The sequence below is a fragment of the Carettochelys insculpta genome, chromosome 11 (genome assembly GCF_033958435.1).
Source record: "Carettochelys insculpta isolate YL-2023 chromosome 11, ASM3395843v1, whole genome shotgun sequence".
Lineage (NCBI taxonomy): Eukaryota > Metazoa > Chordata > Testudines > Carettochelyidae > Carettochelys > Carettochelys insculpta.
The window spans coordinates 46,082,075-46,108,871 of record NC_134147.1 but is presented as its reverse complement, the minus strand read 5'-3'; the positions used below and the strand labels follow the sequence as shown (position 1 = coordinate 46,108,871).

The 26,797-nt window shown below is 43.3% G+C and overlaps 1 protein-coding gene across 7 annotated transcripts in view; it reads left to right on the top strand.

The window, feature by feature from the left end:
- Positions 1–26,797, top strand: part of PTPRG (protein tyrosine phosphatase receptor type G) — a 610,456-nt gene that overhangs the window by 387,548 nt on the left and 196,111 nt on the right. The gene's annotated exons all lie outside the window — the stretch shown is intronic.

Here is a 26,797-nt window from a genome sequence, read left to right as displayed (position 1 = left end):
TGGTGCACAGATTGGAGAGCACATTTATCACAGAACTTACTTCACTGCTGAAACATGTTGCTCAGGTTCTCAGAATGTTAACAAACTGTTGTAGAAGCATGTCTGTTTGTAGAAAACTTTAACTCAGACATAATTTGCCAGCAGATTAATCAATAACTTCAGTCCGGTTTTCTTCAGTAGTTTCTTATCATACATTGCCATAGTAACAAGTTCTTCAGGAGACTACATTTCCATTTCTTTGAATTTATTCATTCCTATGTTGAAGACCATCAGTGTTCAGTTAGTTCACTTGTTGGTTCAGCACTTGAGATCTACATTCCTTTATAGGGTAGTTGGCAGGTTAACTCAATTTGAAGTGGGGTTCAGCTGCGTGGGCTTTTTTGTCACTTTATATCAGAAGAGAGGTTTTCTTTTTCTGATGGGAAGATAAATTGAGGCAAGTGTGTTGAAGCAACTTGAAGAGTACAAGCAGAATGGTATCTAATTAACAATGTGAAACAACCAGAGGTAAGAACATGAGAAGGGCCACACTGGGTCAGACCAAATTCCATTCGGCCCATTATCCTGTCTGCCGGAAGAGGCCAATGCCCGATGCAGTGTGGTTTTCCCAGAACAGCAAACTTGTGATGCTGCCTCCTGTTTCACTAATGGGTTTCAAAGGCATGTCAGACCTTTGGAAAAGTAAAGGCTTTGTCCTGAATTGTAGGTTGAACTTTTAATTTTATTTATTTTTTTTTCTTTTTGTGAAGGTGAAGGAAAACATGTGAATGCAAGAACAATTGAAAGGAAGATGGACACATGGATAAACATGTTTCATCTTCTTTATGTTAAATGAGCAGACATGACTTCTCAGTCCAAAGTAAATATGGCATAGCTCTTCCTTTACTTTGATTCTGCTCAAAGGCCATGAAAAAGAGAAAGGGGCAGAGCCTCAGCTGATGTAAATTGTCATGTTCCTTGACTTCAGTGGAACTATGCAAGCATAATATTGCACAGTTAAGGACTGACAGTTCCACATGATTTCATGTTACCATTGAAGTCGATGGAACTGTGACAGTTTACCCCAGTCTAGCAACTGCCCCACAGTTACATGGACAATAGCAGATTATCTTGTCTCCTGACTTGGGTGTGCTTCCCCCACTCCAACTCCTCCTCCCAAAAAAAAGCCAAATTGGAGTCATTCCTGAATGAATGAGACTTGTATATAGAAACACTACAGTTACTGGGTGTAATACGCTGCATACACATTATAAATCTATAACAGAGAGAAAGCCCTGCTAGTCTATATACTATCAAAACAAAAAAGCAGTCAAGTAACACTTCAAAGACTAACAAAATAATTTATTAGGTGAGCTTTCGTGGGACAGACCCGCTTCTTCAGACCGTAGCCATAACAGAACATACTCAATATTTAAGGCACAGAGAACCAAAAATAGTAATCGAGGTGGACAAATGAGAAAAAAAAATTTTCAAGGTGAGCATATCAGAGAGAAGAGGAGCAGAAGGTGTGTGTAGCTGCGTCTACACGTGCACGCTACTTCGAAGTAGCGGCAGTAACTTCGAAATAGCACCCGTCACGTCTACACGTGTTGGGCGCTATTTCGAAGTTGAAATCGACGTTAGGCGGCGAGACGTCGAAGTCGCTAACCCCATGAGGGGATGGGAATAGCGCCCTACTTCGACGTTCAACATCGAAGTAGGGACGTGTAGACGATCCGCATCCCGCAACATCGAAATAGCAGGGTCCTCCATGGCGGCCATCAGCTGGGGGGTTGAGAGATACTCTCTCTCCAGCCCTTGCGGGGCTCTGTGGTCACCGTGGGCAGCAGCCCTTAGCCCAGGGCTTCTGGCTGCTGCTGCTGCAGCTGGGGGTCCGTGCTGCATATACAGGGTCTGCAACTAGTTGTTGGCTCTGTGTATCTTGCACTGTTTAATGAAAGTGTGTCTGGGAGGGGCCCTTTAAGGGAGCGACTTGCTGTTGAGTCCGCCCCGTGACCCTGTCTGCAGCTGTGCCTGGCTCCCTTATTTCGATGTGTGCTACTTTGGCGTGTAGACGTTCCCTCGCTGTGCCTATTTCGATGTTGGGCTGAGCAACGTCGAAGTTGAACATCGACGTTGCCGGCCCTGGAGGACGTGTAGACGTTATTCATCGAAATAGCCTATTTCGATGTTGCTACTTCGAAATTAGCTATTTCGATGTAGCGTGCACGTGTAGACGTAGCCTGTGTGTGTATGTGTTTGTGTGTGTGTGTGTAAAACATGTACAAGATACTGTGTAGGGAACAGCAATGGAGGGAGCACTCTGGTCATAGCAACTGCTTGTAGTTCCCCTAGAGCAGCCCTGAATAGTAGAGCCCACTTTATATCTGACTTATTTTTGCAGATACACGTATAGATGCAAACACAATTTTTTCATCTAGAAACCTGCAAATTTGCAGATATCCATTTTATTCATGGATATCTGGGTGTGGATGTCCACAGATCATTTTTGCACATGCAGATACAAATATCATGGGTTTCTGGCAAATGAGACCTGTGAGATTGTGCTGGGGGCAGGGGCAGCATGTGATGTCTCCCCCCCGTACCCCCACACAACAATACTCAAGAGGGGCACATGCTTCGCTCCATGCGGGGTGGGGCAGGCAGGGAGCTGCATATGTAAGTGCCTCCCAACCAGAGCCTGCCTCTGACACATACCTTAGCCCAGAGGTTGGGAACCAAAATAGCTAGAAGAGCTATTTTGTTTTTTAATCCCTTAAAAAATTCAGCAATTCAAGAGCCGCAATGCTTGTGAATAAATAACGTCACACCATTGTTTTTGTAACCCCTCTTTTAAGAATAGCGCACACTCACTGATAAGTGTTTAACACAGCATGTTCACAGAATTTTTATATATTCTATTTCCTCACACTTTACACGTGTGTGTTTGTATTGCTGTCTTCCTGACTTTCATTCCTGGACCCACTTTAATTACACCAATTTTACTTCATGTTTAATTTCAGTTTTCTTTCTTAAAACACGTGTTGCCCTTCACAGCAGGAATGCCACAAGCTTCATTTTCCTTTTCAAATTCAAGACTTTACTAGCAACACGATCAAAACACAGATGCAGGATCGCATCCCACAATGCACACAAATCAACTTTCAAGTTGAGTGTCTACACACACCCTTCTTCAAAGTTTAACTTCGAAGTAGGGCACTGTTCCATTCCTGAGAATGGAGTAAGGACTTTGAAGTTGGGCTCCCTACTTCTTCTTCTTCTCTCTTCCTACTTCCTAGTTAACTTCGAAGTAAGGGAAAATGTATGTAGACTCTCTTCTGGCTACTTTGATGTTGTGCCTAACTTGGAAGTTAGTTCCTAGGGTAGATGCAGTCCATGTGTCCTCCTTCACAGAGCTCAGAGAGAGCCATAAAACCCACTAAATATAATATGAGGCAGTGCTTTAATATTGCAAAACATTCAGATTTTAAAATATCTGGAGCCCTTTTTAGATCACAGTTGAGTGTTGTGGCTCTGGGAATCCACATTTTCCCCATTCCCTGTCTGATGGTGCAGCTGGGTTTCTGTGCTGTGGGAGCCATGAAACCTGACTAGTGCTATCCCATATTTCTGATTGCTTCCAAAGAATGGGACTCAGGCCTGTCTACAGCACCCTAAGTTATGCAACTTCAGCTATATGAATATAACGTAGCTGTAGGCCTACCTACAGCAGTGTTTTCACTGTGGTAAGTCAACAGCTGATGCTCTCCCATCAACTCCACTTACTCTTCTCGTGTGGATGGAGTATAAGAATCGGCAGGAGAGCACTTAGCAGTCAATGCATTGCTTCTATACTGCGTGTCTCTATGGGTCAGGCATGGGTGGTGCACACTGACCAATGGGTTACACAGGCACATGTGTAAGTCTTTGCAGGACTGGAACGTTGGAGGAGAAGGGCTGTAGAAATTATGAAATATGCAATTTCTATATTTTTAGTGGTTCTGAATAGAAAGAAGAAGCTTCTGGTGACCTTTGCAATCTGACTTAAGACAAAATAAACAGCTGTAAAATGAAAATAGATATCCCCAAGGAGAGTAAATATTCATTAACTTTTGCAAACCATGATGTGAATCTAAATATGAAACACCCCTGACTCTCTGAAGGCTGTTTCTCTGCTCCAGTGCACTTCCACTGTAGCTCTAATCTAGCTGCATATTGCATACTCGAGTTATCACGGGGTAGAGGTTAGTGAGTCCTGGCTTATAGAGGCAAAAAAGACAAGAAAAGAGTTCCCTTTCTATTACTAATTGCTGAATGCTTCTCTTAACATTACTCCGTGGGACGTTATGCAAGTAATATAACTTATACTGATGTTTTAAGTAACCGAGAGAAAGCTGTGCTAGTCTAGATACTATCAAAACATAAAAGCAGTAAATTAAAGCACTTTAAAGACTAACAAAATAATTTGTTAGGTGAGCTTTTGTGGGACAGACCCACTTCTTCAGACCATAGCCAGACCAGAACAGAACAGACTCAATATTTAAGGCACAGAGAACCAAAAATAGTAATCAAGGTTGAAAAATCAGAAAAAAAATATCAAGGTGAGCAAATCAGAGAGTAGAGGGTCGGAGGGGGAGTCAAGAATTAGGTTAAGCCAAGTACGCAAAAGAGCCCCTATAATGACTCAGACAGACCAAGAGTTAATGGGCACAAAACAGACGTAAAAACACTCCTGATCCACATACCAGTCAGCCAGCATTTTAATGGAGTGGGCCATTCTGTGAATGAATTAAGAGTTTGCGTCTTACTGAATAAGAATTTTTACACTGCTTTGGAAAGAGAGGCTGCTGAACTTTCTTTTATATTCAAATTTGACACATTAACACGTGGTTTGAACTGGGATGTGAATTTTCTGGGTCATTATAGGGGCTTTTTTGCACATTTGGCTTAATCTAATTCTTGACTCCCCCCGCCCCTGCCCTTCTACTCTCTGATTTGCTCACCTTGATCATTTATTTCTGATTTGTCAACCTTGATTACTATTTTTGGTTCTCTATGCCTAAAATATTGAGTCTGTTCTGGTCTGGCTATGGTCTGAAGAAGTGGGTCTGTCCCACGAAAGCTCACCTAATAAATTATTTTGTTAGTCTTTAAAGTGCTACTTTACTGCTTTTTTGTACTGATGTTTTAAATAACTGTAAAATCACCTTAAAGAATGGTTCTTTAATTTTTGCCTAGAAAACTCCAAGAGCTCCCACTCTGATTTATATGTAGTACTACTTGCTCTTTAGATATTAAATGCAGAGTTTCCAATTTTTTAGACTCTTGTTTTTTGTCTGGTAAATAGACCCTGCTCATTCTTGACCACCTAGGAATATGTTTGTAAGCTTTGGATTAATTATGGAACAAAGCTTGTTTTCAAATACAAAAAAAAAATAGTAGTACCTATTTGGTCACATAAATATTGTATCATGTAATTGATTGGCTAGGGTTTGCTATTAATTCAAAGCTTAAATTATTCCTAAGGCTTTAATGCAGTATTACACCGGATTTGTGTGTGTACCATGCTGAATTTATGGTCTGGCAGGTATGTTGTGCTTGACTGATTTTTCACAAATATTGTAAGTGAATATTATACTGAGCTATATAATCACTGGTGGAACATTAAATAATTAAGAATCCGTCTTTTCCTCCTTTTTAATAATTTAGCGTAAACCATATAAGAATTTTCCTTATTGAATTCATTATGTTTCAAGGACACTTTCCAAGTATAGCACATTGGATCTGAACTTGATTAAATTGAAGCAATTACAACTTGGTTGTAATGAGTGCTGATGAAGTCTGTATTTTCTTGTTGCTTTCAGAAACTTATTTCAAGCCATATTACTATTATTTTATTATTTTATTTTAAATGTTATCAGGTTGGTTGACCTCACGAATGAATAAACTTACACACTTAAGTCGAATAAGAAATTTTTGCAGGTGCAAGCAGCATGTATTCTTAGATGTTAATTTGAGTGTTTTTGAATTTGGTTATACTCCTGAAAAAAACGATTTTCTAAAAGGAATACCAGAGGGCGTTCATGTTGATTGCTTCTCAAGGACTCCATATCAGATGTTTTCAGTTTGCAAGTAAAGCAGTATTTTTTCTGACTTCCAGGTGGGGATCTCGCACTGTTATCTGAAAGGCAATATTGTGCCTTTGATTTGAACATCCCCCAGTGCAGAGGACCAGCGTGAGGCCTGTGTGCAATTTTAAGTCTGACCTACGCCCTGACCAGCCTTGATCCAGTTTCACCCTGGCAGCTTGTTGGTGATGCACAAGGCAGGAGAGAATCCAGTTCACTCTCCCATGAATGAGTTGGCTCTGTGCTCCTAAGAGGAGTCAAAACTCATTTTTGTCATTACAGATGAGCAGTTTAATCTCCTTGGATACGCAGGAAGCAGACACAGACATACATATATTCTCTCATAGTGCAGAACACTGGACATGTTAGGTGGTGCACAGCAAAGATAACATTGAGAAGATTTGGTCAGCAACCTCCCTCCACATTTTGCCATTTTCACACTGCATCACAGCCAGCCAATCACATTCATGGCAGGTTCTCCCTTGCCCTTACACCAGACCAGTCTCTGCAACACTTACTTTGGCAATCTTCCTCTTCTCCCGTGTCCCACAAACTCAAGTTTGCCTTGTCTGCTTGTCTCAATGATACCAGGTCTCACTCCAGACATGTACATTTGGGCGCTTACCTCCTCGTTAGTCAGATAGGAGGTAGAGCTAATGTGCATCAATTGCCTGTAGCGTTCCAATTTGAAGGCAGAAAGCCTCTGAGTGTCTTGTTTTTTTTTAGCATCCGTATCTCGCATTTGTAAAAGATGCTGAGGACATTGGGGCAGATACGGTGAGGGGAAAAGGTGCCATTGTACACAGACCATAGCCTCAGAATTCCAGAAGAATACTGTGTACATGAGGGAATGTGGTATGTGCTCATGTACATACAGTAGGTTTGACTCAGCCCTGGGCATGCTGGGAATGTCTTGGATCATGCATCTGGTTTTGTTTTTCCTTGTCACTGAATGCATCCTGCCTCACTGATGCAGATGCAGTGCCTGTGAGGCAGTATAGAAACAGTGTGAGAGATTATTTCGTAGCATCAGAGACTATTAGAGCTGGAAGGGACCTTGAGAGGTCATCAAGTCCGGTCCCCTGCACTCATGGCAGGACCATGAACCATCTGATAGATGTTTGTCCAGCCTGCTATTAAATAACTCCAATGATGGAGATTCCACAGCCTCCCTCGGCAATTTATTAACCACTCAGACACTTAGGAACTTTTTCCTAATGTCTAACCTCCCATTCTGCAATTTGAGCTCATTGCTTCTTATCCTATCCTTAAAGCTTAAGGGGAATAAGTTTTCTTTCTACTCCTTGTAACACACTTTTAGGTACAAAGTTCCTGCGATGAGGATGCAAAATTGATTACATTCACTATCATTTTCATGTTCATAGCTTAAGAACGACAGGGACACAGCACTCTGTGGCTGAATAACACAGGGCAAGACAGGGTGCTTGGAGTGCTTTGGGATCATTGGCCTGTTTTGTGGTGGCCAGTTTGTGGTGTGCACAATTCCTGGCTTTCATTTTTTCTCTCAGCTTCTTGATATGCTCTTTAACTATCAGTGTTTGGCTTAACCTAGAGATTTATGAGTGCTCAGGTATTATAACCATCCCACGCTATCTGGAGATAAACCTGCCCACAGACTTTTGGTCTGCAGGTGTTGTTAGCAGTGCCAAGGTGAAAGGTAGATGACATTTCTGCCAAAGGTTAGTCAGATGTGAGGAGAACTCAGATAACACCATCCTACACTGGACCTTTCTATGTCTTCAGTTACCCCTATTGGGGCCATGAAGTCCATAGTGGTTGGACCCACCAAACGGGGAAGCAGATAGTTTTAGAAACTGGTCATTGTACGTTCTGCTTAGTTTCAAGAGCTCTCCCCACAGAATGAGGTTGGTGGGTGCCAGAGGTTGTGAGATGTAGGTAGATCTGGTCAAATTTTTCAAATGAAATGATGGCATTTTGTTCTCAGTTAAACAGGCTTTTTCATCAACAATGGAAACGTCTGCTGGAAATTTGTATAGGCTAAGTGTCTTTCCAGGTTTTCTTTGGAAAATCAAAACCAATCAACTGAAGTTTTTTGGCTTAAAACAGAGAAAATGTTTTGGGCTTTAGCTGAAAAAAATGTTGGGGACTTTGACCTTTTGGGCGAAAACTCAAAAACTTATGAAGAAAAGTTTAGACAAAGAAGAGGAAAAAATTTTCACTGTGTTTGAAAGTTTCTCACAGGAACAAGAACCACTTCCTGACCAACTGTAATGGTAGACCCCACTGTCCTTAGCTATTGGAATGGATACTCCTTGATCACTTAGGTTTTGTCTACACTAAACCCTTACATAGTTCTAACCCAGTGCTTCCCAACCTTTTTAGCAACACAGCACACTTCAATGACACAAACAATTCCATGGCACACCCACTTTTTTTGGCTGAATCACTTGCTCGTAAATGTCACGTTGACTTATGTTTACTCTGGTTACAGTCTTACTAGATGGGTTTGCAATTTCCCCTCCCCTCCACTCTTTGGAAAGTGAGGGCGGGGGGGTGGGGCAAGGAACTGACCACTCAGCATCAGCTGGAGGCTCAAGCAGCAAGGCTTCCTGAGTCCCAGCTGTCACAGTGTCGTGAATTTCCTCTCTGAGCTTTGAAAAGTCTCTTCAACAGGAAATTGACGAACCCTGCAATAGCTGGGAATCAGGCAGCCATAGAATCATAGAATTCTAGGGCTGGAAGGGATCTCAGGAGGTCATCTAATCCAGCCCCCTGCCCAAAGCAGGATCAACCCCAACTAAATCATCCCTGCCAGCTCCATGTCAAGCTGGGACTTAAAAACCTCTAGGGATGGAGATTCCACCACTTCTCTTGGTAATGCATTCCAGTGCTTTACCACCCTTCCGGTGAAATCATTTTTCCTAATATCCACCTACACTTCTCTCTCTGTAACATTTGTCCTTGTCTTGCCATCTGCCACCACTGTAAACAGTCTCTCTTCTTCCTCTTTAGAGCACCCCTTCAGGAATTTGAAGGCTGCTATCAAATTGTCCCTCCGTCTTCTCTTCTGCAAACTAAATAAGCCCAAATCACTCAGCCTTTCCTCATAGGTCATGTGCTCCAGCACCTTAATTATTTTCATTGTCCTCCCCTGAACTTGTTCCAATACATCCGCATCCTTTCTGTACTGGGGGACCCAGAACTGGACGCAATACTCTAGATGTGGCCTCACCAATGCTGAAGAGGGGAATGACAACTTCTCTAGATCTGATGGAAATGCTTCTCCAATATACTGTTAGCCTTCTTGGCTACAAGGCCATACTGTTGACTCATATCCACCCCCTCATCCACTGTAATCCCCAGGTCCTTTTCTGCAGCACTGCTACTTAGCCAGTTGGTGCCCAGCCTGTAATAATGCTTGGGATTCTTCCATCCCAAGTACAGGACTCTGCATTTCTCTTTGTCAAACCTCATCAGATTTCTTTTGGCCCAATCCTCCAATTTGTCTAAGTCACTCAGTACCCTGTTCCTACCCTCTAATGTACCTACCTGACCGCCTAGTTTAGTGTCACCTGCAAATTTGCTGAGGGTGCAATCCATCCCCTCATCTGGGTCATTAATAAAGATATTGAACAATACTGGCCCTAGAACTAATAGTTGGAGCACTCCACTTGAAACCGGCTGCCAATCAGACATTGAGCCATTGACCACTACCCTTTCAGCCCATCCTTCAAGCCATCTTTCTATGCACCTTCCAGTCCATTTATCCCATCCATACTTCCTTGACTTATGGGCAAGAATGTGGTGGGAGACTGTATCAAAAGCTTTGCTAAAGTCAAGATGTATCACATCCACTGACCTCCCCATGTCCATAGAGCCACTTACATCATCACAGAAGCTAATCAGATTGGTCAGGCACGATTTGCCCTTGGTGAATTCATGCTGACTACTCTTGATCATTTCTCCTTTTCCAAGTGCTTAAAACGAATTCCTTGAGGATCCCCTCGATGATTTTTCCAGGGACTGAGGTGAGGCTGACTGGTCTATGTTTCCCTGGATTGTCCTTATTTCCTTTTTTAAAGCCTTGCTGCTTGAGCCTCCAAGTGGCCCAGGGTTGATTAATTTCCTGTCCCCTGCCACTCTTTGCAAAGTGGGGAATAGGGAGAAATTGACCATACAGCACCAGCTGGGGGCTTCAGCAGGAAAGCTCCGTGAGTCCCGGCTAACACAGGGTCATTAATTTCCCACTTGCAGCCTTGCAAAGCCTCTGTAAGGGGAAATTGACCAACCGTGTAATAGCTAGGAATCAGGCAGCCTTGCTGCTTGAACCCCCAGCTGGTGCAAGGTGGTCTAAGTGTGCCATGGTATTTCATCAATTCCCCACCAACCCCGGTTCTGCAAAGAGCTAAGCGGGAGGGGAAATTGATGAAATTTCCACAGCACATTTAGGCTGTTCTTGTGGCACACCAGTGTGCCACGGCACACAGGCTGAAAACCACTGATCTGAAGTCTGCAACTTTAAAAATAACATAACTGAAGTCAACGTATTTACTGTGGCATCTTCAGTAGGTAGGCGGGGCTCCTGTCCCATTTACTCCAGCTGTTCTTCACATCCTGGTGAAGTACTGGAGTCAGTGAGAGAGTCCTTCGAGATCAGTTTATTGCATCTACAACACCTAAGCACCAATCCACCTCATAGTGAAATCAGGACCTCAGGGTTCTCCTGAGTACAGATTTTTCTCAACCCTGTCGTTTGCACTGGCTCTAACAGCCCATAAAGAGGGGCATATGGGAGGTCTGCTCACATCTGCATTTGAGGGGCCTGTCATGACTGCAGCAGGGCTATTTTGTGCTTCTATTTTAAATCATCTGTTAACGAGCTCATTGTAGGATTATGTGCTGAATTAATCAGACAGCAACAGTAAAGAGAGCATTTGATGATGATTATAAACCTAGAGCTGGTGGGGGAGGGATGGAAAGGTATCTTTTAAAACCATTATAATACTGGGTGTCCCTTTTACTTGCTATTAGGGTTCTTCAGCATATAACACAATAATGATTTCCAAGTGAATTTACTGCTAGTGAAACATGCTTCATTCCATTTATCTACTATTCTTCTAGCCAAAGAAGTGTGTTGGATTTACTGGTGCTGTCACAACAGTCTGTAACCCACTTCTCCCCCCATTTTTTGTCCAGTGACTGGAGGGGTGTTAGCAGGCCGTTCTATCTTGGTTAGTTCCTTCCAATATGCGCTCATGGCTTGTGCTAAATGATTTTTTCTTACCTTATATTTAGTTGTGAAGCTCCCAATGCCTTTACCAGACCTGAAGCTCTGTGTGGCTTGAGAACTTGTGTCTATCTCCAACAGAAAACAAAAAAGTCGCCCTGTAGCACTTTGAAGACAACAAAATAATTTATTAGGTGACAAGCTTTTGTGGGACAGACCCAGTTCTTCAGATCTGGAAATTCTCCAGCAGAAGTTAGACCAATAAAGGATATAATCTCACCCACTTGGTCTCTGTAATCTGACTGAATGGTGATTTGTTTCATGATGTGAGCAAGAGTCTACTACTGTGATTTGGAGTGATACCAGGCTGTTTCACATATGAAATATGCACAAGTGCCAAATAGCATAAGATTTGTATCACAGGGCCTGTCTACACTACAAAATTAAGTTGGTTGTACTCATGTCAATATACAGCTTGCTGCAGTAATGGCATCGCTTGCACATGTCTGAACCTCAGTCCTTGTGTCAGCGCTGCATGTCACCACCCGGAGCACTTGTACTAACTGTAGTATCAACGGGGGCTTTGGTGGATGCCTTCTCAAAGCAAGTACAGGTTGAACCTCTCTTGTCTGGCATTCTCGCCTTCGGCAGCATCTGTAATCTGGCATGATTGCAGTTAGCTGGATGACCACTTACCATCGCTGTAGCCAAGTTTCCCATGGTCCCACAAAGTTTGTTTCCATGCCCAGTCCTGGCTCGCAGTGTTCTGTGCGGTTATTTAGCTGCAATTTATCCCTAAATGGTTTCTAAGAGTGCAGTAAGCAGTGGAAGTGTTGGTAAAGTGCTAGACAGTATTGACCTCCTGTGGTCTGGCAAATTCTCTTGTCCAGCACTGGTTAGGTCCCAAGAGTGCCAGATTAGAGAGGTTCAATCTGTAGCAGTGATGTAAGCAACATAGAGCGTACACTGACATGGCAGTGACCTAACTACACTGAGTTTGACTCCATGCCACTTGTGGATGTGGAGTTACTAAGATGGCCTAATGGGAGTGGAATTTAAATGTAGACACTGACGTAGATAGGTCAACACAAGGCATTTTACATCGACCTAACTTTATAATATCTCCATTCAGCACAGGGATTCAGCACAAGCTGAATTCAAACGCTCAAGTTCAGTGAGACTATTCATGGGTTAATCTAATACATATGTGCTTATGGGATCCTGGACTCACTCACTGTGGTGTAAGCTGGGTGTGATCTGGCAACCAAGGAATGATGAGCCACAAATCCCCTTAGTAGTCTTTGAGTCAGCCATTTGTATTAGTTCATATAAAACATATGTACAAGTCACATTTCAAATGAATAGTTACACGGATTAAATGCATTCAGGCATATTGCGCTGCTCTTTTTTTAAACCGTATCACGATGTAATTCATTGCACACTTCACTACTTGCTTTATTAAAGCCAAACTGAAATGTGTTCAAAACAAACATATTGCTTTTGCATTTGAAATATTCATCTTCCAAACATACAGTAGATTCATTATAATGGAGAGTACTTCAGCCTTTGATTACTGCTGTGAAAAGACACAATACTGAATCCCTAAGCACGCATTAAATATTCGATAGTGCAGAAATTTAGGGAGGATAACAAAATTCTGATTTCCACGAGGAGGATATCTAAATGTGCTTTACCATTTTAAAAGAAAGCATAAATGGTTAGTTATTGCATTGAAGGTAGCTAAACAAGTGGAGCAGATCCAATAAAAACAATTTTCAGAACCATTTTTAGAAATGCTTTTCACTGATAAGTATCACAACAGGTTGAACCTCTAATCTGGAACACTCTCATCCGTCAACATCTGTAATCTGGCATGGTTGTAGTTAGCCAGATGACCACTTAGGATGGGTGCGGCCAAGTTTCTCGTGGTCAAATAAAGTTAGTTTCCAGCCACCAGTCCTGGTTCTCCATGTTCTGTGCTATTATTTAGCTCTAATTTACCCCATATGTACTTTAAGAGCCCAGTAAGCAGTGGAAGTGTTGGTAATGCTGCTGGACAATATCAACCTCCCGTGGTTTGACAAATTCTCTCATCCAGCACCGGTCGGTTCCTGAGGGTGCCAGATTAGAGAGATTCAACCTGTACAAGGATGAGTCATGCTGGTGTCTCAACAAGAGCATCAATCCCAGTGATGTAGGGCCAGATGTGTGGAGGTTCCTGAGGCACCTAGCAATGCCGATGGGTGCAAAGGTAGAACTCCCAAGGGGGACTGGCTGCTGCAGTGCTCAGGGTTGCAGGGCCTGACTTTCTGGCCCTCACCAGCCTGAAATATGCCTTGAGGTGGCCGAAGGGGCATTCAGCCTGCCTCCTGGCGCAGTTCAGGTGCTCGTTGAATTATTCCCGGCTGGAGTCCAGCTGTCCAGTGGATGGCTTCATCAGCCATGGGCATGAGGGAGGTAGGCCACATCCCCCACAAGGCAGAGTGGCATCTGCATGTTCCCAGCCGCCAGCTCATGGCAGGGATGAATGTGCCCACCTCCAGGTTCTGTCACAGGCTGGAATTGCAGAACACATGGGCATCATGCACCCTGCCTGACCACCCGACCTAAATGTGTGACACCATGGAGAAGTAGCTCTTCCTATTGATGAACCTGGCTGTGCGATGCTCCAGGACACAGATCAGGATGCAGTTCCCATTGATGGCTCCGACACAGTTTGGGAACACCAGGGCAGCAAATCCAGGCACAACCTGGTCAAGGTCTCCCAGATGGATGACCCTCCGCAGCAGGCTCAAGTCGATGGCCCTCACAAGCTACAGAGGGAGGTGACCAAACACAAATGACAGGGACTGAGGGAGGGAATACCTGGGCCCTTGGTGGGTCACTGACCCCCTCCCGTCCACTCCCCCATGCTCTTTGGGAGGCCCCACTGTGAGGCTGTGGTCTCCCCCCACCCCATGAGGGCTGTGTGAGCATGGGATGCCGAGACCCTCTGGGGACAAGGCTTCCCCCCAGTCCCCCCAAGATTACCCTTTTATCCGGGACCTCCCCCACACTCTGACCCAGCCAGGGACCACAGCCCAACGGTGTGATACATCCATGAGCAGGTCCCCAACAGTAGACTTCCCCATGCCAAACCGGCAAGAACTTCCAGAGGGCAATTCGACCTGTGCCTCCACAGGAATGGCGGGTCTCCAGAGGGCAGAGTTGAGTCAGGCACAGAGCTCCAAGGAGGTGGCCTTCTACATGCAGAAGTTTTGGAGCCACTGCTGATTATCTCACTGCTCCATGACCAGCTGGTCCCACCAGTCCAAACTGGTGTGGTGCCTCAAGATCCACCTGTGCACTGTGGGGGTGGGGTGGTGTAGGTGCAGGTGTGTAGCTCCTGCAGCCAGGGCAAGAGCCCCAACAATGATCTCAGGGTCTACCTTGCTGAGGAGCAGGAAGCCAGCTTCCAAGTTGCAGCATGTCTGTGTGGGGCCATCGCAATCCCAGGGGCAGCTCCAGTGCGCAGGGACCAGCTGTGTTGCCTGCAAACGCAGCGCAAGCACAGCAGGCCCTGCAAGAGCTTTACTGTCGCTCGCAGGGGTAAGCAAGCTAGCAGCAGGGGCAGGGGTACAGCTGACTAGAAGGGTCCCTTTCAGCCCTTGTCTCCACAGGGCTCCGGCACTGGCTCTTAGAAGGAACTGGTGACCTGCAACCCTGGCTGACATGGTTCTGTGTGGCCATTCTTCTGAGAGAGCAGCTGGGCTGTCTGGCTGTTCTCTGTCAGGAGAATTGCTCTTTTGATGTGACTTGGTGTCTGGATGCACTCTATCCGCAGGACACAAACCTGTCGACAAAAACCTGCAGTCTAGCCATAGCATAAGGGCTGATCTAACATTTTTAAGTGAAAATAAAATTTTCTTGAAAAAATTAGGATTTTAATGAAATGAACATTTTAATGGAGAGTTCCTCAGGAAATTCCAACCAAATCCATGGTTTATTTCAGTTTTGTTACCAAAAAAAAAAAAAAAAAGAAAGGCTGGGGGGGCAGGAGAGATTTTCCAGCCTGCACTGCAAGATAGCTAAATAAATCTGATAGTAACTTTGGTGTTTCTTAACTTCTGCGTGCTTAACATTTGCAACCATATCTTAGTTTAGTGCCTTTGCAATTGCTATAATAAAGGAACGTTTTAGTATTAAAACAAATGTTTAGAGTTGTTGTTTTTTAAGAAAAGCCCTAAATCCTGAAGCTATTTTAGTCATAAAGCTAAGTATTTTAGTTCCTAATTAAGTGGCCTAGTTTTCTAGAATGTTGAGTGAAGAACAGCCATCAAAGCCTTACATTTAGTTGTGAGGCTTGTGAAGTTTGATTTATGGGAAAATAAGGATGCTGCAAATACTGCCAGAGTTACTTTGGCCAGCCACCCGAGAGCTCAGAATCCAAAATTTTGCAAAGCCCTCTGAAAGCTTGATCCCATATACCTCAGAGAAGCAACACTCCCATTCATCCTCAGAGGAGTGCAGGTTTAGGCTCCATTATTTGTGTAGCTGTGCATTCCTAGCCATTATCCATTAGAAGCATTTCACACTGATCAATTTACAAGAACTGATGAGCATGGCTGGAGTGCAGCAGTGTTCACACATACTTATGTCAGGGAGAGAACACTGGTGAAACTGACCATTCTTGGAATCAAAGGTGTTTCTGTGCTTATGTGTTCTGTGTTCTTCCAACAGGCATCTGCAGTCTCTAGATCTGTGGTTCCCAAACTCTCCAGCATCACGTCGCTTTAGATTTTTGAGAAACCTTCGCAGCCCCCCACCTCTTCTTTACCATCAGCTCACCCCCTTATAACAAAAAAAAATACATAATTTAAAATAGACACAAAAACTTGACATAAAAATGTTATTTAAAATTGAAAATAAGCACAAATAGTTTTTCTTGGCCCCTTGTGGGTACCTGGTGCAGCCCCAGCTGGCCAGCTGCCTGAGCCCCATGCCAGCCGCCAGAGCTGCCCATACCAGCCGCCTGCCAGCCTGAGACCTGCACTGCCAGAGCCACCCACCCAAGCTCCATGCCACCAGGGACAGCCACCCACCCGCCAGCCTGAGCCTCCCAAGCTCCAAGCTGCCGAGTCCAGCTGACCACCCACCAGCCCAAAACACCCGAGCCACATGCTGCCAGGGCCAGCTGCCTGAACCCTGCAAGCCCAATCAGCCAGCCGCCGGAGCCCCTCCCCTCTCACAAAGCCAGGCAACACCAACCCTCTGCTCTTACCCCATCCCCATCCCCATCCCCCTCACACAAGCCACGCACCCCCTGTCCCCTATCTAACCCCATCCTCCTCCTCCCCCAACCCACACTCACCCACCTTTGCAGAAGTCAGCTAGCTCCATAGGGGTCTTCACTGGCTGTCTGCTTTTTCTAGTGGCTGTGCCAGATCACCCACGTAAAATGGCAGGGGCTGACAGCTGGAAGCAAAGGCCGGCTCTTTCTTTGGATGGGGGGGCTAGGTCGCCTCGTGCCCCCCCCCACCCGGAATTTCTTCATGCCCCCTCGGGGGCACGTCCCCAGTTTGGCAGAACTGTGCTCTAGATCACAATGGCTGCAACCTGCTGTGTAGAAACTTTCTATCCACAGGCTGACTGCAGTGCAGAAAGATAATCTGCCCTATGTGTACTTATCTTGCACCAGACTCGAGCAATCATTTTGCCCTCCTTTCTCCTGCTTTATAAATTGTTTCATGGTATTTTTCAATGGGGTGCTGCAGTATGAAATGCAAGACCATGAACATATGACCTCCAGAATGTAAAACCTTCAATTAAAGCCTGGTTATAGGATCAGACTTGAACAGAGCATGCTCTTGCAAAGAGTGTCAGAATGTAGTTCTCCCTGCTATGTTTAGCAAAATAGCAGAATGCGTAGGCAGTCTTTGGACTTGTGGTTTTGTTTTGTTTTGCTTTGCTTTGCTTTTGTCTAAATCTCGGGTGCAACTATATAAATGAAACATATATAATCAGAGGAAGGAAGGAATTATGTCCAGTATTCCCTGTAAGCTGAGCGCTGGGGCAGCCACCCAAGAGAGATTCAGGCGCTGCCCATTTGATTAGCAAAAGCACCTATAGTGACTCACTGTGGTCCGTAAGGTATGTGTTTGTGTTAGGGTGCACATCTGCCCATGCCTGAGTGCACATAACAAAATCTACCCTGCCCATGAATAGAAAAAAATAGAGGAAGCATTGATTGTGTGCCCCCTTTACTGCACTGTAAATATTTCTCTGGGTGCAAGTGTTCATTAAGGTGATAACTATCACCTTAGATTTCCATTTCTCTGGAAGTCCTGGTGTGTTAACTAAGGGAGTGGCTTACAACAGTGACTGGTTGTCTAATGACTTTTTGCTACTACAGTACTGCTTTTAGTCAGACAGCATATTCCATCGCTTTGATTTTTTTTTAATGAGAATGCCAACATTACTGATGATAGGAACAAAAAACGTAAGCTGTTTCACTAATGAGAAGATTCCAGGTTTAAATATGAATCCAGCCCTAATACATTGACGGGGTATCTTCTCTTGGCAGTGTTGTGAGCTAACTCTCATTTAAACTGATGGGTTTGTCATGAACACTGTGCAGAGAATAGACTCCTGTGCTCCTGCACAGTAATGTTTCTTTGCATGTCAGAATTGGTGTCTTTTAGTTAAAGGCATGTAAGTGTGTTGGACTTGTCGCTTCTTTGCTTTTCCAAGTGATTATCAGTCAATTAATGTAATACATTAATAATTCCTATTGGGATCACACTAGGTTGTTTTCTTTGACTTGTACCACTTATGTATATCTTAATTTTTTACACTGATTAATTTAATTCTCCCATTATTTTAAAAGATGATTTTTAATTGTTTCCCTTAAAATATATTCAGCATCAATTTGTATATTAATTTTTCTTTAGAGAATCACTACCTCTGTATTGTTTTTTTTTAAATGCTGTAGAGTGGCATTAACACAGGAATATATATAGTGGGTGAAGGGGCGTAAGATACGTTTTACTGGACACACTTCTGACCAAAGAGACAAACTCGCAAGGTACACAAAGCTCTTCTCCAGGTCTTAACATTAAGGTTCCCAGAATGTCACAGCTAAGTACAAGGTGAAACAGATTGTTGAGCGTAAGTAGTTAAAGTGTCTATTATTTTTTGTGTCTATAAATGACAGCCTCCTAAACATAGTAATTTGTTTCTCTGTGAGCTATGAATGTCTTGCCTTTAATAATAGAAATTAATTTTGTGGCCATACAGTAAAAATTTTTAAATGGATAGAATATACTTGATGGGTGTTTCGTTAGCAGACTCCTGCTACCAACACTTAGATGTCTAATATGTAAAAATTACAGTAGTCAATCACAGCAGTCCTATTATCTCACACCCTGTGCTGTTTAGAGAAGATTGATAACCAGGATGCCTGCTGATTATAATTATCAGAATATAAGAACAAATTAGTTGGATATTCCCTAACTACAGCAACCCTTAATGTTTTTTTGCAATTTATGCTTTGTTAACAGATTACAATTTCAGGCTGTTTATGCTTTTGTCTCACTGAAAGAGGTATTTTAATGCACCATTTTACTAACACATTTTCACACACACACACAGAGAGAGAGAGAGAGAGAGAGAGGGAGAAATGTTAATGCTTCATGAACAAATGTATTCTGTAATAGTCTGGCTCTATAGTAAAAGATCAAGGAACTCCCTCACTGAGATCACAGGTGCCTATCAATCCTCTATGGCCTCTGCTAGTGCAAGGTTCAACCCTTGTCATGCTCTTCTTTGTGTCTTTAGCACGGCAGGGTCATTGAAACATGGACATATACGTGTTTCATAGACCTGGAAGGAACCTTGTGAGGTCATCGAGTCCAGTCGTCTATACTCACAGCAGAACCTATCACCATCCCTGACAGTTTTTTTTTGTTTTGTTTTGTTTTGTTTTTTTGTTTTAGTTTTGTTTTGTTTTGTTTTTTACTCTAACCTGCCCCAGACCATTGAAAGGCCTCCTGAAGGACTGAACTCATGGACTCCACCTGTTTACTCTCCCTCCAAAAAGCCTTTCTCTTCTGCAGGAGCAATCAGCAATGACTATCCAATTCCAAGTTACAGTTCTGTTGAACCTGGCCCTGCTTATAGTCAGAGAGACACAACCAATAAAACCTTGAAATAAAGCATCACTTCTCATTTTAACTGTCCTATCTGAGGCAGAGTCTGGATAGAATTGGTCTCTGTTACAGAGATTGAAGGAGGGTAGCTGTTCTTGTAACAGTCTCTGTCTATCCCTTTCACTTTGTTGTCTTGCTGGGTTCATGGCCAACTGCTTTGCAGAGATCAGCTTTGTCCGCTCTTCTGAAGAATGTGCCCTGCTTCCGGGGTGATAGTTGTTTTACGTAGGTTCGGTCCATCTCTCTACACCCCGTCCATTCTGTGCAGTCACCTGATGATGGTGCCCAGTTCACCCCACACAGAGCCCAAGCCATCAGCCTTCATGTAGATGAAGTGCAGAGGATCTTGGAAGGTGAAATGAACTACTCCAGCAAGTAATCACAGACCTCCAGCCCATCCCTGTACTGCCTAGTGGCAGGAGGTGTCTTACAGCAGAGGGGATTTGTGCGGCCTCAATTTCATCCTCTGCCTCTATAATTAAAAACTTGCCAAGTCTGCAGATGTCTTTGACTACCAATTAGTGTAATGGTGCATTTTAAATAAAGGTGTGTTCAGAATCTATTCTTAAATGATTCCCTAGCTATGCTTTGTGCCAGAAAAGAAAGATTGGTTGCAAAGTCTGAATATGTAAGGTCTGTGAGTAAAAGTGGGACTTCCTTTGCCTTTATATCCTTAAAAATGTAATCTCCTCATTCAAATGACAAAGGTATTCTTATTAAATGTAAGATGTTCTGCCTGAGGAAATATTACTGCAGTTCTCAAATCTAAAGATGCCAAGTTTCTGCTGGTGTTGACAATGATAAACAATGTAAGAGTCAAATTATATTTCCTGGGTAGCCTACCAAATGTTAGATAACCTGAGCTTGCACAACATGCTATACATTGTTAATACAAATAAGAGGTCATCACTATTTTGTTCTTTAGTCCTATTTAGTCCCAGTCCCTGTGTCTGAAAGAATATTTAGAAGATGTATTATTTATGTATTTATTTAAAATATTTGACCAAGATACCCTTCTGGCAAAGAACTCTTTTGCCTTTGTATCTTCCTATAATTTGAAGGAAGAGACAATAGGTGAAAGAATTCAAACAGTAGAAATAAATGCAACATATAATTATTTTACGTACGGTGACTTGGTTAGTTTTGCAGCAAAGCAAGAGTATAATGCTGGGTACTGCACTTGAGGAAGGTTGTGGAGAACTTGGAGAAAGTCCAGAGAAAAGCAACAACCGTGATAAACCATCTAGCCCAAGTGACCTATGTGGAAAGACTGAAAAAAAATCCCTGTTTGTTCAGTCCAGAAGATTTAGTCTGAAGATGGGGAGGAGGGTGGATAACGGGCTCCAAATACGTGAAAGGGATTTTTTTATAAAGAGGAGGGTGAGAAACTGTTCTTAACCACTGAAGACAGGGCCAAAAGCAATGGGCTTACGTTGGTACTAGAGAGATTTTGTTTAAACATGAGGTAAAACTTCCTAATTGTCAGGGCAGTGAAGCAGTGTAAGAAATTGCCTTGTGGAGGTTGTGGAATCTCCTCTAAAGAAAAAGTTAGATAATCACCTGTCAGGGATTGTCTAGATAATACCTGGTCCTGCGTCACCACAGGGGGTTGAAGTAGATGGCCTATGGAGGTCCCTTCCAGTTCTTCATTTCTGTGAGGAGAGCATACTACGGGCCTCTGTCTGCTGTGGGAGAAACACTGCGTCCGTTACCAAGAGAGGCTATTAAGCAGACAAGGGAGCACCCAGCAATGAGGAAACTTTTCTCTTTGAATGGAAGTGCATTGTGGGCCTAGACCATTCCAGAGAGCTGAGGCAATCGCAGGATGCTATAAAAGGTCTACATGGGGGCTACTCTGGGTGAGTCACAACAGGCTATTTGGACCATGCCCCAAACTGAAGGGATTCAAGTAGGAAGTAGCCTGGGCAGTGAGTTTGGTCTTTCTGCCAGACAGACCCTACCCACAGCTGGGACGTGGTGAAATGGGAGGTCCTGAGTCCCTCTGGTACATGTCCTTCAGAGCTGAAGCCCAGACATGAGTAGAGGCCAGCAGGTTCCTGCCCCAGAGCCAGGAACCAGGCATCTCTGCTGCCCTGTCAGGGAAGCAAGGGGTCAAACACAGGGTGGCCTAGTGGTTAGCATATCCAGTCTCACACATCCAACAATATCCAGCACATGGATAGCAGTAAAAGAACCTGCATATTTCTGAAATTCTTGTCCTAAGAAATGGAAACCAATTGTACACAAATGGGGGATGGAGTTTGAACTTGAAAGAGCCTTCATGCAACAAGGAATGGTAGCTAAAATTGAGTTAGAATTTCCTTTCCTTTGAAAATAAAAGCATGTGCAAGCAAAGCTGTGTGAAACTTTGTGATTTCAGCTCACAAGGGATTATAGGTTTGATCCTGAACTCTAGCTCTGCTCCAGCAGAGCACTTGAGCATATGTTTATCTTTACATATGTGAGTAGCCTCGTTGTGTCTGGTGATACTACTTACATGCTTAAACACCTGCTTAATTACTTTGCTGGAATGGGGCTGAAGTACCAAGCATCTGGCAAGGTCAAGCCCAATGTGAAATTGCTACCATCTATTCCTGTTTATTTGCCCCTCTCATTCCTAAGTTTAACTCTGAGAGTCAAGTCTTAACTAAGCCCCAGCCACAAGTCAGAACTGAGCTGAGTCTTCTAGATTTCATCTGGATTTGGATCAAACCATCAGAACCTGACAATCTTTCCATACTTTTCACTCATCATAATAGCTGGGTACAGATTCAGATCTTTCCTCAAACATGGCCTCCGCTGAGAGTTTGAAATGGAACCTCAAACTGGGACTGTTAAATCTGTGTCCTATGCCCAAGCATGTGCCACTTTTCAGGTAGTTCTGAGGGTTTGGACACCAGCACAGCTGTGAAACAGTTCTGAGCAGTAATAGGTCTTCTATTATTCTTCTTTACAATGTCAATGCCAGTGTTTCCAGAAATAGTTTCTACATGGGATGGTTTTTAATGTGTTTTAAGAGTGGCTTTGACCATAGACCTAATTTATCTAAACCAGGTGCTTATTTCATTTTGATGAGCTCAAGATGTAACAAGTTTGTTCTGGTTGCACAGCTGGAGTGAAATCCTGGTCCTATTAACGGTGAAGACAAAAGGTCTACTGACTTGAATGGAACCAGGTCTTCGCTGCTGGCCGTGTAAATCTTGCTTCAGTTTTAAAAGCCACAGTCGAATATGGGAATGTTGAAATACCAAGTGTGATTCTTAGGGTTGGCCTTGTCTGCCTTCGTCAAACCTTTCTATAGTACACTGGTGTTCAGGTTCTCTGAACACACCAACCAAGAAGAGTTGGCATACTCCCGTTCGCAGCAAGTTCTACAGGAGATCAGTAATGCACAGGATCACTGACCTTGCCTTGTTCTTCACCCATAATTAAAATCGTGTGTCACATATCTCATTTCTTAAGCAAAGGCTGCAAGAACCTATTCTTCACAACTCTGTAAGAGAAGCTTTCACTGTTTGAAAGGTAGGACAGAAATTTTTCTACCTGCCCATGATTTTTGCTATTGCTGAAAAACAGACTCAGAAATTCAGGAACAACGGAAAAGTGCTGATAGTGTGAGATATGTATATATTTGGCTTCCAGTCATACTAGCTGCCGTTTAGGTTTAGACAAACAATGTATAGCACCACAGTAATTGTCAAAGAGAGAAGAGATGTATAGGGTGTAATTCCTAGATTTACATTACATATGCTACATCAAATTAATTAAGCCTAATTAAATATTTGGCAAACTCCTCTTTATTATGGAAGTAAAAGGACATATTGGTCATGTCTACACAAGCCAAAAACTTCGAAATGGCCATGCAAATGGCCATTTCAAAGTTTACTAATGAAGCGCTGAAATACATATTCAGCGCCTCGTTAGCATGCGGGCGACCGCAGCACTTCGAAATTGACGCGGCTCGCCGCTGCACGGCCCGTCCAGATGGGGCTCCTTTTTGAAAGGACCCCGCCTACTTCAAAGTCCCCTTATTCCCATCTGCTCATAGGAATAAGGGGACTTCGAAGTAGGCGGGGTCCTTTCAAAAAGGAGCCCCGTTGGGATGAGCCGCGTGGCGGTGAGGTGCGTCAATTTCGAAGTGCTGCGGCCACCCGCATGCTAATGAATCGCTGAATATGCATTTCAGCGCTTCATTAGTAAACTTCGAAATGGCCATTTGCATGGCCATTTCGAAGTTTTGGGCACGTGTAGACATGCCCAGGTGATCTCTATACCACTTTGGGGGGATGGGGAGGATCTTAGAAGAAATAGGGCTATGTTGTATTGGAATCTAGATGACTGAATGAAATCACCCCTCAGAATAATGCAAGCAGATGAATATTTTTGAAAATAGCCACTGTGACTATGGCAAAGTGTTGATTAGACAGTGAATCTCTGTCATTATAACAGTCAATATTTCTTTGTGGATTTCATATGTGATCTGTATTAGCCTATATTTATTTCTGAATATTAGTAGCACTCAGTTCAAATTTGTTTTAGTTTCCTCCTCCTGCTTATCTTGCCACCTGGCTAATTTTTTGTCAAGGTTATATCCTATTAAATCATCTAATATCTTTTGAAACATTCCTGTATGGAACATGATCAGACTATATCCATTGTTTTTTTAAAAAAATTCTCTGCACTTTGTATTCCAGTCTGCTAAAACACTTAATTTTTTATCCTAATTTATTTCCATGGTATGAAGAGCAGTCACACAGTTCAACACCTGAGATACATCAGACGTGTTATATATCTTCTCAAAGTATGAACAAATCAAATTAAACTTTAGGTTAACTTTTTGGAGTGTTCTACACTTGCCAGCTCATTACTAGAGACATGGCTAAGCAAACTATTAACTTCTGCTATTTCATATAACTGCAGAGATTTATCGTATGTCAGATAATAAGCTTACCTTCTACAATAATACAGAACCCATCCCACCTTATGGTTAGTCTTGTCTTTTCTCATAACCTTGAGCATACAAAGACATATCAAAATTAAAGATACCTTTAAACATTTCTATGAGAGTCTGTTGGAAGGTCCCTGTGTTGTGAATGAAGACATCCATCATCCTCCAGCCTAAAATAGCTCATTAGCCTGACATATTCACTATACCCCAGAAGGCATTCATTTTACTCTCAGGACAGATGGTGGGCGGAGGGAGAGAGAGATGGTGAAAACCAGCCAGGTGGCACAGGCTTGGTGCATTGCAGTGCCATGTCAGAATGCAGACTTCAGAAAAACTTTTGAGGGTCTGGGCGTGCAGGACAGCTGAATCCTACCCTGCCTGTTTAATAGGTCCTCTGAAGGCCTGTGTAAATTGTTGCTGAGCTATGGAGAGTCTCTCTTGTCCAGTTAGCTGTTCTTATATCACAGGCATTATGTTTTCTCCTGTATTCGTGCAGTAGGTAAGGATCGGCGCAGGGGGTTCTGCAAGATATTTTACTATTTGGACAATTCCATCTTTCTCCTTCCATTATTGTTGGTATCTTGTTTCTCTGTTGCCATTTCACTGTACCTCTGAGCTGAAGTTTTCAGTGGCCCCTCTTTAAATTATCCACACTGCTGCTTAAAAGTTCCAGTGCAGACAAAGCCTAAGGTTAGGGCAAGGTTAAAATGCCCTTGGTAATGCTAGACCTTGAGAAAGGAATTTGGGGAGGTTCCTCCAAAGATGGGTAGCAGCTGGCAAAAACAGGGCCTAGTCACCACAGAGAAGTCAGAGACAGGTTCAGATGATCCAGCACCACACTACAGATTTCTGAAGCATGATCTGGACCAAAATGGCTGACGTGTTCATGAATCCAATTACACCTTTAAACATTCTAAATGGTTACCAACTCCGAAGGCCTGGGAGTGGCGGATGTAGGAGAGTTGCACGCCCGAAAAACATAAAGAGGATAGCGGAAAAGGTAAAGGGGAACTAAAAGAGGAGACACAAGATTTTTCCCTCAGTAAAACTAATCCTGGATAAGCTCACCAGCAGGTGGTTTAGCTCTGGCTGAGAATAAGTGTAGGCATGTTATGCAGGTAGCTTCTTGTTTTACTCAGATTTTCTCACGCTGTTTTTAATGTATCTTGATTTTAATTAGGTCATTTGAGTCTTAGTTGGTTATTTCTTGGCAAGGACAGAAAGGTATTCATGTTAGTCTGTCTCCTAACAAAACAAAAAAAGCAGTCGTGTAGCACTTTTAACAGTAACAAAACAACTTATTAGGTGAGGAGCTCTGGGTTGCTGTGCAAAAGCTCATCACCTAATAAGTTATTTTGTCAGTCTGTAAAGTGCTACATGACCGCTTGCTTGTTTTGCCTGGAAAGGAAGACAGTTTTCTGATCTGTGAGAGCCTGCGAGGGAGAAAATGGGACCTGGATATTGCCCATAGTCGGTGCAGGCACAGGGAAGACCTGTGGATCAGGAGAACGCCAGGAGCAGAGGACTGAAGTTTACAATACCATGAGACTCTGTGGCTATCAGATATTCTCTTCAATTCCCTTCAAATAGCTGTGCCACTTCTGAAATGTAGAACATCTTGAGACAAGCACACGTCAGTTTCCGTATTGCTTTGTGTTTCAAGAGGAAGAAACTGCTGCTGTAAACTGAACATTTTACAAGCTTTTAATGCACTTGAATTTTAAGTGCCCTTTTTTTCTTCCACAATTATTTTCCCATTTCCTTTAAATGTAGAACAAGAGATTTGTTGGAAATTTGTCTTGTGAGTTATAGACTGTGTAGTTAGGTCATTCTAAATGAGTCAAAATAAACAGCGTGAAATGTGATCTTTGCCATGATGTGTGTAATACTGCATCTGATACAGAAAGCATTTTCTAAAGTTGAAATAAGAACTTTTGTTACGGCAAGATGTGAAGATTTTAGGACGCAGCTGTGAGGCAACATCCCTGGGCCTCACTCTGCAGTGCTGAGTTCAACAGGAGCTCAGCAAATCCCCTTCAGTCACCTTACAATGAGTCTACTCTAGGGGCGTGATGCCGCCATAGCTACAGCACTCCAGCTGTGCTCCTGCTGTCTCTATGGTAGTCTGTAGACCAGGGCTGGGCAAAAAAATGGTGATGGGAGCTAGTCCCAGAATTTGGTAAGTGGTCAAGGGCTGCTCTCTTCCATAATGTTAAGGGAAGAGGTGGGGGATCTGGGGTGGAGGTTAGGTGTAGGAGGAAGCTTGGGGTAAGGGATTGGAGTGCAGGAGGGTGGTGTAACCTGGGGCAGCGGTGCAGGAGTTTGGGTTGTGACCTGAGGCAGGGGA